This window comes from Diplotaxodon limnothrissa, linkage group LG4, assembly GCF_057381915.1.
Source record: "Diplotaxodon limnothrissa isolate DT_005_m linkage group LG4, D_limnothrissa_male_GT1.1, whole genome shotgun sequence".
NCBI lineage: Eukaryota > Metazoa > Chordata > Actinopteri > Cichliformes > Cichlidae > Diplotaxodon > Diplotaxodon limnothrissa.
In genome coordinates, this window is record NC_140599.1 from 16,366,610 (window position 1) to 16,378,954 (window position 12,345).

A 12,345-nucleotide genomic window follows, 5' to 3' on the forward strand; every position below is an offset into this window, starting at 1 on the left:
AATTGTACGGAGATAAGATAACCAAAAGGATGTTAAATTGTCTTATAGAGTCTGACAGCTGCTGGTAAGAATGACCTGTGGTCGTGCTCCATCCTACACTGTGGGTGTAAAAGTCTGCTGCTGAACGAGCTGTTCAGTGCTCGTGCAGTCTCAGGCAGGGGATGGGAGCTGTTGTCCATGATGGATGTTAGCTTAGACAAAATCCTCTCCTCCCTAACCTGCTCAATGGACTTCAGAAGAGAGCACTGAAGCTCTGCAGTTCAGTTATTTCCTTTTGTGTCTACAGGAATCCAATTTTCTTTTGGACAATGTGCAAAGTAAAAGTGCTAAGTAAAAGTATATGCGCATAAGGAACTTGTTTGTATAGAAAATCAGTATAGTATGAACATTGTAGCACATTATTTATCTCAGCTTCTGCATATTATTCCCTGCTTCTGCATACACACATTTGTGTGTCCGTTTATGTGTCCGTTTACAGGAGGAGAAAATGCATTTTTGTGTACAGCGCAGCCCATGCACCAGTATGTTAATGACTAACCTCACATTGTGGATGGATTATCTCAGTTGTTCTCCTGACTTTAGTCAAAGTCAAAGCAAACTTTATTGTCATCTCTGCTTTAAACAATACAGTATATTGAGAGACAAGACGACGAGGTTCCAGTTCCATTCAGTGCAAAAAAAACAATAAATATAAGAAGAGTAAGAAATAAATATACACTTTAAGACTAAGGTAAAAGGATCAATAACAATTTAAATTTCGTAAACATGGGCAGGATTATGAGATGCAGCTGGTCAGAATGCTCTCTATGGTGCCCCTGTAGAACATGGTGAGGATGGGAGGAGGAAGGTTGGCAAGCTTTAGGCGTCTCAGGAAGTGGTGGCGCTGCTAGGCCTAGCAACATCTTCACAAAACCTAAAGGAATCCAGTTACTTTTTTTTCTCAGCTTCTAAAACTGTATTATGATATTCCATTTGGTGCTTAGTTGAACTTTCAAATATGACAAATATATACAATTTTGGTTATTGAATGAAATACGTGTATATGCCATATATATGTTGGCACTCAAATTTCCCTGTGCAATGTTTATGCAAACTTTCATTATGATTAGTCCACTAATCTTGGAGCATATAGTATGATGATAATAATAATAATAATAATAATAATAATAATAATAATAATAATAATAATAATAATAATAATAATAATAATAATAATAATAATAATAAAAGTTGCTGTTGTTTCTTTTATTTATTTCAAGAGAAAACAATACAAAGTTGTCACTAAAGGATTACATTTGCTCTCTCATTTTTTCTTTCAGACTAAACCATGATGTTCACAGGACGGTTCATGTATTATGACTGAAATGTCTAAGTTCTGGGGGTTTGAACAGCACCTGTCCTGACTAGTTTGAACATGTAATGCTTTGTTTTTCCATTGTTATTGATTACATTGTTTATGCTTTACAATTTTTGGCATTTGTGTTTTAGTTTTGTGCTAGATGTGACATGTATGTAAGACAAGTGAGAAATGCATTAAAAATCAATAAAGAAAACAAATAACTAACTATCTTCAGTTCTTCTTGAATTAAGAAAAATGCTAACTTGCCTTACAGAATACAAGTAATGACACATACTAATATAAAACTGTTTATCTTTTGAAAAATTGTGTTGTGCATCATCATGTTGTATTACTTTGATTTTCCACAAGAGTGAGACAAAGCTCCATGTGTATGAAATGCCTTTCTGTCAGTATTTTTACAGTTTTTTCTGATTGCTTAAGCACATTTTTTGTAACTATTGCCTAATTTTGCAAAACTCTTCACACAAATAAGAAAACCTGTCACCCAATAATCAAAACATTGTAGTTCTCTTGCAAAAGCAAACACAGCTAGATTAACTCTTCACACCTTCGTAAAAATGGTGTTTCCGTATCAAACAGTACACACAAGCCATCATCTACTAAGCACACAATGCGCCAACTGCACACTGATGGTATGAATACAAAACACATCTGGCTTTTGCTTTCTCTGTGCACAAGGTAGGCTATGTCAGTTTGAGCTCATACTTCTGTCATAGATCCATAAGCATAGAGGGATCCAAACTTCAAGTACTGGTGTTTATTCAAACACATCAAAACAAACACAAGTGTTTATTTCCAAGTATAGGATTATTTGCAATCGCCATAATGACTATATGGGTTACTTGGTCTGCAGTGAACATGCTTCCTCTGCCCCCAGCATCTGGTCATCTAGCAATTCTGTAAAGTAACAATTTCAGTATTTTTACATCAATGGTATTGGTGTGTTTCTCATTGGCATATGGCAGTGCTACAAATCTTTGTGCAAAGTGACTGTACTAACCGATTCTCATTTCAAGATGTCCTTATGGTACTTGCTACAGTGTAGCGGCTCAGTTTAGGCTGGACCCGTTGGCCAGCTACCCTCAGGGTCATTCCACGGTTGATGACATGGTCCACTATTGTAGCTCTGATGTCATCAGCAATTCTATTTCTTACTCTTCCTACCCTTCCTCTCCCCCCTCCTCGTCTTCCTTGCTCCTCCTTGTCCTTGTCGTCCTCTTCATCCTACTTCTTCACCTCCACGTCCTCTTCCTCGGCCTCCTCTACTTCTCACTCTTTCTGCTCCCTCCATTGTACTCCGCACACACAGCTTACCTGTATTATAGTGCTTAGGCTGATTGCAAAGTGAACTAATTATCTAAGAAAGTTTTGACATGTGAAAGTGTGCCAGACAGTTGGCAAATTAGTGTTAATGATAGCCATACATGTGTATACTTTTGCTAGGAGTGTGTTGGAAATTTGGTAATTGAGTGTTGTGCAGTGAATTGTGCCTACAGTTTTGCAAAGTGTGTGTTACAAAATTGCAAACTGAGTGCAAAGCAGTTTTTGTGCTTTTAGTTTTGCAAACTCAGTGAGTGGTTTTGCTATAAGTCTGAATAGTTTTAGAGATTGTGCTACAGGAATCACAGTTAGGGTTTAAGCATTCAGAAAAAACTGTAAAGCATGACTTGATAGTGCAGCAGTTTGGTAGGACATGCAGTCCAACTATAGTGTAGCACTGCACTCTAGTGGACGAAGTAATTATGACATGGGAAAGAAAGTAAAGCCAACTGCAAAATGAGATGATGCCACAATGAGTCCCATTGCATGTGGTGGATGAATGGGGTCAAGCACCATAATAAATAAATTAATTAATTTAATTAAATTATAACACAGGACATTTTCCACTTCAAACTAATATTCAACATGGCTTTGACTCAAAACCAAGTCTGCTTATGATTTTTTTATTTTTTTAAGATCATGTGGGAACAAATTACTAATTACTGAGAGCTTCCAAGTGTACTGATACTCTGTTTAATCCGTATAAGTCACAGTTATTATCAAATCATAGTAATGTGTGTAGAGGTCCCGGTTTGATAGTTTAACAAAAAAAATTTTTTAAATGCCCTCCAAAAGCTAGCACTATTCATCACTAGTCATGGAAAACAGAAAACATTCCAGGTTTTACTTGACCACTGTAGCCATGCTGACAAAGAGTCAAAGTCAAGCCAAGTATTCTGTTGCGTCTGCGCTTCCACAGGCCCCGCTGGTTTAGAAACTTATTCCAATTACAGTTTTTGCCCGTTGCTTGAACACCATGAACCCATGCCTAGACTAAAGTAACACAACTTGAAGCTTTTGTTACCATACCTCAAACACATGTACCCCTACCTTAAACAAAAGCGCTGCTTTGCACCCCAGTTCCAATTATGCAACACACATGGTCCTGCATGCTACACTCCATTTCATACATAAGACACTTCGCTCACAAAATGAAATTTCAGGGTGCCATTCGGAAAACACATGTATCCAAAATACAAAACACATCGGGTAATTGCAACCACTCAAATACACACCTGAAGGCACTTACTTGCAAAACCGAACACCAATTAGCCAACTACAAAAAGCCCTCAGCGTAGCCATTTCAAGAACTTTGCAAGCATGGATGGAGGGAGAGCAAGAGGAAGAGGAAGAGGAAGAGGTAGAGGAAGAGGTAGAGGAGGAGGAGGAGGAGGCCAAAGAGGCCATGCACGGACCCATATTTCTGATGAAATAAGAGCAACTTTGATGGACCATGTCATCAACCATGGCCTGACTATGAGGGAAGCTGGGCAGAGAGTCCACCCACATCTAAGCCGCTTCACAGTGGCATCTGTAATACGAACATTCCGACTAGAAAACAGGTCTGTCTTCACCTCCATACCTTCTGCTCTACTCAGATGGTTTTATAGCACTGTTCTACAGTATATCACATTACCATATCAAGTGTACGGGGTGCTAATGCTCCTTTTGCAGCCAAAGTGGCTGATTCCTTATATTGAAGTACAGTGTTGTACAGTGGATGACACAGTACATACAGTAAAGTACTGTAAGAAAAATAAGCAAACCGATGACAATATGTGGTTGTATTTCTCCAGAATGACTCGAAGACCTTCTGGGGGAGGACGGCAACGCCTGTTCACACAACAGCAGGAACTTGCCGTTGTGGACCTAGTGAGGGCAGACAATGCCATCCGTCTCCACCAGCTACGACGGAAAATACTTGCAGACAGGCGAGTGTTCAGCAACATAGACCATGTGAGCATCACCACCATCAGACGCATCTTGGGTAAACACAGCATCACCATGAAGCAGCTCTACAGAGTCCCATTCGAGAGGAACAGTGACGGGGTCAAAGGACTTCGAGCTGAATATGTACGGGTACGTGTAACTGTCCCTTACATTTACAATAGAGTATTGGTGAAGTCCAGTAGCAGCTGAATATGTACCATATCAGTACCACATGGATCTATTCTGAGAGCTACACAGGTACCTGTGTGATGGGGTGAGGGTGCTGTATGTGTAGCACTGTAGTACAGTGACATGTTCCCCTTTTTTTCAGAGAATCTTGGCCATGGATGGAGCTGCACAGCCTCATGAATACATTTTCATTGATGAAGCTGGATTCGACCTGAGCAAAACAAGACGACGGGGTCATAATGTAATTGGCCAAAGGGCAATTGTGCACGTCCCAGGGCAGCGCGGGGGAAACATCACATTATGTGCCGCCATATGCCTTCGAGGGCTTCTGCATCATCATGCAATACTAGGTCCATACAATAGCCAACACATACTCACATTTCTAGATGCTCTCCATGATATAGTTGTACAGAACAGACCAGATCAGCCCAGGTTTGTGGTGATATGGGATAATGTCAGTTTCCATCGGGCTGCTCTGGTCCAGGCCTGGTTCTCCAACCACAATCAATTTGAAGTGGTATACTTGCCCCCTTACTCACCATTTTTGAACCCTATAGAGGAATTTTTTTTCGGCTTGGAGATGGCGAGTATATGACCGCCAACCACATGCCCGCATGCCTCTTCTGCAGGCAATGGAACAGGCCTGCGGCGACATTCAGGTGACAGCAATCCATGGATGGTTTCGACATGCAAGAGGATATTTTCCCCGGTGCCTAGCGGGAGAGGACATTGCTTGCGATGTTGATGAGGTCCTGTGGCCAGACCCCAACAGAGCCCACTTATGCACAATTGTCATGGTTTTTTGTGTTTACAGTATAGTGTTTTTTCTATTGCAGTATTACAGTTTTTGCTCGTTGCTTGAACACTATAAACCCATGCTTAGACTAAAGTAACACAACTTGAAGCTTTTGTTACCATACCTCAAACACATGTACCCATACCTTAAACAAAAGTGCTGCTTTGCACTCTGGTTGCAATTATGCAACACACTTACTCCTTTATGCAACACACATGGTCCTGCATACTACACTCTATTTCATACATAAGACACTTCGTTCAAAAATGAAATTTCAGGGTGCCATTTGGAAAACACATGTATCCAAAATACAAAACACATCGGGTAATTGCAACCACTCAAATATACACCTGAAGGCACTTACTTGCAAAACTGAACACCAATTAGCCAACTACAAAAAGCCCTCAGTTTAGCCATTTCAAGAACTTTGCAAGCATGGATGGAGGGAGAGCAAGAGGAAGAGGAGGAGGAGGTCAAAGAGGCCATGCACGGACCCATATTTCTGATGATATAAGAGCAACTTTGGTGGACCATGTCATCAACCACGGCCTGACTATGAGGGAAGCTGGGCAGAGAGTCCACCCACATCTAAGCCGCTTCACAGTGGCATCTGTAATAAGAAAATTCCGACTAGAAAACAGGTCTGTCTTCATCTCACTGCCTTCTACTCTACTCAGATGGTTTTATAGTACTGTTCTACAGTATATCACCATATCAAGTGTACAGCGTACTGCAGGGTGCTAATGCTCCTTTTGCAGCCAAAGTGGTAGTTTCTGTGAAACATACCATGATTACTTATATTGAAGTACAGTGTTGTACAGTGGATGATACAGTATATACAGTAAAGTACTGTAAGAAAAATAAGCAAACCGATGACAATATGAGGTTGTATTTCTCTAGAATGACTCGAAGACCTTCTGGGGGAGGACGCCAACGCCTGTTCACACAACGGCAGGAACTTGCCGTTGTGGACCTAGTGAGGGCAGACAATGCCATCCGTCTCCACCAGCTACGACGGAAAATACTTGCAGACAGGCGAGTGTTCAGCAACATAGACCATGTGAGCATCACCACCATCAGACGCATCTTGGGAAAACACAGCATCACCATGAAGCAGCTCTACAGAGTCCCATTCGAGAGGAACAGTGACGGGGTCAAAGGACTTCGAGCTGAATATGTACCAATATGCCTTCTGAATGAACAATGGAAATCAAAGACTGCAGTGCTTTATATAAAGTAGACTAGTGTGTTCCCCCTGCTCTGTAGGTGTTTGCATATGATGCAAGTATGTGTCATTTTGTCAACAGAGTTACATTTTGACAAAGGAATGTTAGGTTTTGATAGCAGAGTTTAGGTTTTGAGAGTAGAGTTTCAATTTGGTGCAGATGTGAATGGTATATTTCCCAGTGTTGTGTCATGTTTACTTGTGTTTAGGGTTTTGGCACAATGAGCAAAGTTTTGCAAAATGTGTTCAGGCAACGGGCAAAAACTGTATTGTGTTGTTGTTGTTTTTTTTGCTTTATCTGAATTCATGGTACTGCAATGTACAATATTGAGTAGGTCTATTTGCGTTTTTGGTTGTTTGAAAATGTGTCTCCTGTAAATGTGCCTTCTGAATAAACAATGGAAATCAAGGACTGCAGTGTTTTATATAAAGAAGACTAGTGTGTTCCCCCTGATCTGTCAGTGTTTGCATATGATGCAAGTATGTGTCATTTTGTCAACAGAGTTACATTTTGACAAAGGAATGTCAGGTTTTGACAGCAGAGTTTAGGTTTTGGGAGTAGAGTTTCAATTTGGCACAGATGTGAATGGTATATTTCCCAGTGTTGTGTCATGTGTACTTGTGTGTACAGTTTGGCACAGAGAGCGGAGTTTTGCAAAATGTGTTCAAGCAGTGGGCAAAAACTGTAAACAAACACCCATTGTAAAAAAAAAAACCTATGGTCACAAAAGGTTAAAACAGTGTGTGTGTGTGTGTGTGTGTGTGTGTGTGTGTGTGTGTGTGTGTGTGTGTGTGTGTGTGTGTGTGTGTGTGTGTGTGTGTGTGACCAAAAGGGTCATAAAGGCAGGAAGTTTACTAAACAAGAAAACAGAACCCTCACATAGGATGTGTCCCTATAATAAAACACTATAGTCTCCCCCACCATTCAACAGGCTGGGGAGGGGGTCAGAAATAAAGGAATGTCTTTAATCATATAGTTTGAACCAAGACTTTAAGTAACAGAATGACAACATTTAACAATTTGACTCCAACGTATTCCTTTAACTTTAACTAGTAACTTAAACTAATGTAAGTCTATAACCAGCAAGCAACCAATAAGGTGATGTAATTTCTACATTTCACTGTGTGTTATACTTGTATAACTATGCACGTGACAAATAAAGAACCTTGAACCTTGAACCTTAATTTTCTGCACTGACACAAGATGGCGCTAAATATGTTCTAAAAACTTTTAACACTTATCTCTTAACTCATGCTTCACAGATAGTGTTAAATCTATGTCCGTTTTTTGACAGCAGGGGTCCTTGGTGTGAATCAGCCTTTATAGTTGTAATGTTTCATGTTTTCTTTAATGACTTCTGAAGTTTAGACTATTTCTCTCTTATTAATCATTCCATGATTATGCCCTTTAGACTCCATTCCTGCAAGGCTGCTCAAATAAGTTGCCTGATTAATAATGTTTAAATTCTAAATGTGAATAATCTGTCTATATTAAAAGGGTAGATACCGCAGGCTTTTAAGGTGGTGGTAACTACCATTGCTTATAAAGCTCTTACTTGATCCAGGTGTCTTATGTCCTATCTAATTACAGGCCAATCTCCAACCTTCTTTTTATGTAATAAAAAAAAAAAATCTTGTAAAACAGCAAACCAATCATCTGCAGAGGAATGATTTATTTGAAAAGTTTTTTGTTTTGTTTTGTTTTTCAGATTTCATAATTATAATTATGAATCATTATAATACAAAAAAGCAAGTTATGAATGATCTTCTTATGTACTCTGACTGTGGACTCATCTCTATGCCTGTCCTGCTATACCTTAGTGCAGTAGTCCATAACATTTACTCCAGAAATTATAACACAATGCAGGTATTAAAGGCACTCTGCTTGTGTTGGTATAACTTTAATGTGGTAATATGCTTTTGTTTGTATGATTTGGCACCCTCTTGTGGCCACAGTTGGCACTTGGGAAGTTGTAATGCCCAGCTAGTTTGCTACAAGTGCTCAGTGGAGGTAAAACCTTTGCCCACGCATGCCTGTAAGTTTTCATTACATACTATAACCTTAACTATCTGATTTGTGATGCATGTGTAATGTGCATATACTGAGTTACTATTTCAGCTGTGTGGTCATTACTCATTTGTAAAGCTACTTATGTGCTAGCGACTGTATATTAGCATGTGTTGGCTAACTTGCTATGATCAATAATGCTAGTTAACTGAAGGTGATGTTTATGTTTAATTTAGGCAACCTTAAGATTTATGTTTTTTGCTGGTTGTCATGAAAACTAAGTTTCAATTAGTACATTATGTATGTTCAGTGAATGAGAAGGTAATTATCTGTTTTGTGTTTATTTAGTTTTACAAAAAGAAAAGAGAAAGGAGAGTAATGAAAATGGATAAAGGATACCATGTATAAGAAGCCTCAATAACATGGCCTGTAAACTAGAGATGCAGATCGAAGTAAAGAAGAATCTCAGTTCAAAGCATTCTCTTCTTCTCATTCTGTTCACTGTCTGTCAAACTGGATAAGCTAAACCACGCCCACATCTAGTGAGGACAGAACACTGCTGCTGTGATTTGAATCACACCTATCTGATAGATTCCAATTTAAGCATGATAATGAGGAGTCTTTCTCACACACAAAAGTTTGCTATAGATTTCCACAAGGCTCTGTGCCATGATCCAATACCTTTTACATTATACACATATTACTATTATTAGAAAACTGTGAAAACCATTTTTACTGTTATGCAGATGATACCCAGCTCTATTCATTTAAGATAATACAAATGAGCTGGTTACACTCAGAAATGTCTTAAAGGCCAGGATGACCTAAAAATCTTAGAAACATGATGTCTAATCAGATGCTTACCTCATGGCATTACCTTTGGCTCTAGTAAAGATTTGAGGAATCCTGGAGTCACAGAGCACTTTGCTCTGAGACTGCAAGCTTACTTAGTGGTCCCTGAAGTTTTCAAAAGTGCCCTGGAATAAAGGGAACCCTGTGAAAAACTTGCCTTGTAAAATGTAAAAAATACACATAAATTAAAATGTACCAAAGTAAAGCGATCTCTCTCCTTTCATCTCAGACAGCATGGTCTTACGCCTGTTTGCGACCATCCTTTAATTTACTGCCATCTTCAAATCAAATCAAATCAAATCAAATCACTTTTTATTGTCACATCACATGTGCAGGCACACTGGCACAGCACATGCGAGTGAAATTCTTGTGTGCGAGCCCCACAAGCAACAGAGATGTGCAAACACAACAACACAAACGAGCAAAATACAAGAATGGCCAACCTGAAACTAATAAATATATGTACAATATATAATAGTGTATGCATTTCTGGATGTGTATACTAAATATTTTCCTACGTGTGTGTGTGTGTGTGTGTGTGTGTGTGTGTGTGTGTGTGTGTGTGTGTGTATACACATTTTTACAAATTAAATAGTAAAAAAATAAAATAAAATAATAATAATAATAATAATAAAATATATAAAATATACAGAGTTGAATATGTGCAAAACAAGTGGCATTTATATACAGTGTGGAGTGCATAATGTTAAAGTTCCAGTAGTGAAGGTGAGGTGTCTATGACGTGTTCAGCAGTCTGATGGCCTGGTGGAAGAAGCTGTCTCTCAGTCTGCTGGTACGGGACCGGATGCTGCAGAACCTCCTTCCTGATGGAAGCAGTCTGAACAGTTTATGGCTGGGGTGACTGGAGTCCTTGATGATCCTCCCCGCTTTCCTCAGGCAGCGCTTCCTGTAGATGTCTTGGAGGGAGGGAAGCTCACCTCCAATTATCCGTTCAGAGCACCGCACTACTCGCTGGAGAGCTTTGCAGTTGTAGGCGGTGCTGTTGCCATACCAGGTGGTGATGCATCCAGTGAGGATGCTCTCAATGGCACAGTGATAGAAGGTCCTGAGGATGCGGGGGCTCATGCCGAATCTTTTCAGTCTCCTGAGAAAGAAGAGGCGCTGCTGGGCCTTCTTCACTGTTTTGTTTGTGTGTACTGACCACGTAAGATCCTCAGCCAGGTGTACGCCAAGGAACCGGAAGCTGCTCACTCTCTCCACAGCAGCGCCGTTGATGGTGATGGGGGTGTGTACTTCTCTGCACCTCCGGAAGTCCACTATCAACTCCTTTGTCTTTGCGACGTTGAGGGTGAGATGGTTGTCTTGACACCAGTGGGTCAGGGCGCTGACCTCCTCCCTGTAAGCCGTCTCATCACCGTTGGTGATAAGACCCACCACTGTAGTGTCGTCCGCAAACTTCACAATGATGTTGGAGCTGTTAGTGGCTGTGCAGCCGTAGGTGTAGAGTGAGTACAGGAGAGGGCTCAGTACACACCCCTGTGGAGCACCAGTGTTCAGTGTGATGGGGGATGAGGTGATGCTGCCCAGTCTGACCACCTGGCGTCTGTCAGACAGGAAGCTAAGGATCCAGCTGCAGAGGGAGCTGCTCAGTCCTAGATCCTGCAGTTTCCTGTCCAGCTTCGAGGGAACGATGGTATTGAATGCTGAGCTGTAATCTACAAACAGCATCCTCACATACGTGTCTCTCTTCTCCAGGTGTGACAGGGCAGTGTGTAGTGTCAGGGCTATGGCATCATCAGTGGACCTGTTGTGGCGGTATGCAAACTGTAGAGGGTCCAGTGAGTCGGGTAGTGCAGAGCAGATGAAGTCCCTGACCAGCTTCTCGAAGCATTTGCTTACGATGGGGGTCAGGGCTACAGGTCGCCAGTCGTTCAATGAGGAGATGGTGGAGGATTTGGGTACAGGGACGATGGTGGCCATTTTGAAGCAGGCTGGGACTACAGACAGAGAGAGGGAAAGGTTGAAGATGTGCGTGAACACTCCAGCCAGCTGAGCCGCGCATGACCTGAGGACGCGGCCGGGAATCCCGTCCGGACCAGTAGCTTTGCGTGCGTTCACCTTCCTGAAGCACTTCCGCACATCCTCCTCAGACACAGTGTGCGCACTGACGTCATCCGCGGTGCGCACACTGTCCGGTCTCATGGTGTTCGCTGTGTCGAATCCATCTTGTGGCTGCAGTTGGTTATTGTCACTGAAAGTTTTTACAGGCATGTGTCACACTAGCACCCAACATGCCTTGGTGATGCAGAAAATGATGGATTCACAGCCAGTGCACCTGATGGCTGTCTTCACACAGATGGTGGCTGAGGTGGCCCAAATGCACACAGAACAAGCAGCGTCACCTGGAGTCACTGCAAGCAGATAGACAGACTCGGGTGCTGTAGAAACTATTGTTCTGCATTGTCTTAGTGAAGTCTTTTGCTTTTACTCACAATTATGTGGTCCTATCTTTCTACAAACCCCCTGCTGAGCATGTTTCAGGTTTTTTATGATTTAACCAAGGATAAAGGAGCTCAAAATAGAAGAGGCTGGAAGAGTTCAAGTTCAACTTGAACTTGAACTTGAAGCTACATTTTCATTTTTCCTCAGTCATTTAAAAAAAAAAACCAACTGATAAATTTATGGTATAGCTAAAGTAAAAGCCA